At 38.5% G+C, this 2691-nt stretch overlaps 1 pseudogene across 1 annotated transcript; it reads right to left on the bottom strand.

The window, feature by feature from the left end:
• Window positions 1-151: 151 nt before the first annotated feature.
• Window positions 152-1036, bottom strand: LOC105815270 (annotated as a pseudogene). The gene has a single exon (XR_001137732.1). The product of XR_001137732.1 is annotated as an uncharacterized protein C6orf203 pseudogene (transcript).
• Window positions 1037-2691: the final 1655 nt, after the last annotated feature.

Below are 2691 nucleotides of genomic sequence, written 5' to 3'. Positions count from 1 at the left end.
GTGGTTCTTAACTTCTAAAAGAAAAAAATATTTTAAACTGCAAGCAAGAATACAATATTCGTTTTATACAGTTAAGCTGTTTACATAATTAAAATTACAACAAATATAGCATGGAAAGAAATTCTTTAGGTACTAAAATATTCTTTTTTTTAATGGTAAGAGAACTTTATTTTAATAAAAATGTCCTCTTTTAAGTCGGTCCCTTCCCCCACCACTAGAAAGCAGCTTTATCACTAAAAACAATCCCTTTATTTAGACATACTCTTCTTAGGCAACTTTAACTTCTTCCACCGTCGTAACACCACTCTGTATTTTTCACTTTCAGTCTTCTCTTCAGACACTTTTTTCAGGAGAATCCGCATCACTGTCTCCACTTCTGCTTCTTTATCGTCTCCAATGAGAAGATCCAATGTATCTCCCACTTTCACCGTTCTGCTTTTCTTCCATAATTTTTCCCCATTCAGCCTGAGTTCACCTTTGTAGAATGCATCTTCCACTTTGTTTCTCCCAACATCTAGGCCTGTCTTCAGGATGACATCATACCGAAAAGATGGCACTACTTTTTCCAGGTCTTTATAGTCTTTGACCACACTAGGGTCATCCTCGAGCTCCTCTTCCGTCTCACTCGATTTTTCGTCGTCATCCCCCTCTGCGTCAGAGTCCTCTTCATCTTCTACTTTTTGTGGAGACTTTTTAGTGGATTTTTTAGAGCTTATACTACCATTGAGTCTTATGGAAAATGGAAAAACATATTCTGGAGATATTAAAAGCCCTGGGAGTCTCAGTGAGAAAATATTATGGAAAAGTGTTTTATAATTTGATGCATTTAACTCAGTACTTGAAAAATACAAGTATTGATTCCAGGAAGTACAGAGTTTATGTGAAGAAGGTGTCCCTCGGAGCACACGCCAGAGTCCAATCCAGGCATCTGGCTTTCTTAAAACACCAGCAAGCAATCTGACATTAGTCATAGCCGTGGTGCATATAACCTGGACCGTAGGGCTGCTCGTCCCTCCCCGTCGCCGCGCCGACAGCAGGCCTCTCCTAAAATATTCTTGAAAATAAAAATATCACAATTCCTCAGTGTATCTTGTTGCAAATTAATTACCCTGGTAAGTTTCTAATCTCTTTTCTTCATAGTTTCTTGGTACAGGTCTATCGATTTTTCTTACATTATTCCTTATATCTGCTTTGCCATGTGGTCTTCCAGCAGTAATAAATGTGGAGAGCCAGGGATCCATGAACTGTACATCCACCCCAAAGTCTTCATCCACCTCAAATTCAATGACCTGGACAGCTCCAGCTGCAGCTGCGTGTTAGCGTAGTGAATCTTTTCTCTCATATAATACATATAATGAAGAGGTTCTTTTTTTATCCTCAATAGCTATGTATCAGGGAAAGACTGATTAACAGCATCTGTGCGATGAAAACTGTTAGAAAGTGGTCTTATGTTGGAGAATCTCTTTTCATTCATGACTTTGTCTCTGAAATGGGTCTTTCTAAGGCAATAGCTATGAAATAATGAGCAAACATTATAGATGTTTCATAAACTATGTGTTCCCAGGATGTGTATTTCTAAAGTGTCAAGAAAGAGTCCAGCTGCCTGTTTAAAATTATGAACAAGCCACAAAACCATGGGCTTATCCAAGTTTTGTTGGGTTTGAAGCTTACACATTATTGGGAGACGCTTTACAAAGAAATAAAAAAATGCAAAGACAAAATTAGTTACAAAAGTGGATATTTATTTAGAATGAGAAAACAAATCACCACAAATTACTGCAGATTGAGGTCCTTTTCTTAGGCAATATGTTGGGCCATTTGCCAGAAATATCACCAGAAAATGTTTCCTAATGGCATTCTGGCTTCTCCCCCTCCACACAAAACTTATAATTACTCCCAGAAATTCTCAGCACTCTCCAGATGAGGCACCATGATGCCTCAATTTATAAGCTGCATGGTAAATTTACTTGTCTATAGGTAAAACAAATAATCAAACAAAACCTTAATACTCATTTAGATGGTATCTTCTACCCAAGTCTTGGCCTTCTTCTATTAAGCTTGTGGCCTTTTCTGGGTTTCCTATGATGTGATCATCATCTTCATCAAACAAGCCAATATTTAGGATGCAGTGTGTGGTATTCAGGGTTAATGAGTACACATCTCCACAAAGCTGGCACTGCTTGCTCTTAACGCCTCGTTTTGCAGAGGAGGTCGAAATGACAACTCTGCAGTCCACATTTTGTGCTTCCCTGGATTCTGCCTATGTTTTCCAGATTAGCATCCAAACGTGCCAATTCTCTGACTTTTTTATTTTCTTGACACTCTCCATGTTCACCATCAGTGTGACATACAGGGCCACATCCCCATAGGACAAGGTGAGTTGAGAGAGTTAGGTTCTTGGACAGATCCTGCTGCTCCTGGGGGCCCCAGGTACAGCAGCCGATCATAGCCAGCTGGACATCTGCTGAAGCCAAAAAGAAGCATTTTCTAAAGATATTTCAGACAGTAAAGTAGAACAAAACACAATTTTCTTGTGTTCTCTAGCTAGAAAACCACAGAGCATCTTGTCAAATATCCCAGTTTTACATAAAACTACACTGCCTTTCTCTAGAATTTTACAAAATGATTTCAACCGGAAGTTTATGTTTAGGTCATAAATAGAGAATATTTTTACTTTCAAGGAAAATTTTT

The sequence above is a fragment of the Propithecus coquereli genome, unplaced genomic scaffold, assembly GCF_000956105.1.
Source record: "Propithecus coquereli isolate 6110/MARCELLA unplaced genomic scaffold, Pcoq_1.0 Scaffold3230, whole genome shotgun sequence".
Taxonomy (NCBI): Eukaryota; Metazoa; Chordata; class Mammalia; order Primates; family Indriidae; genus Propithecus; species Propithecus coquereli.
Note: the sequence above shows the minus strand (reverse complement) of the source record. Positions and strands in the feature narration are given on the sequence as shown.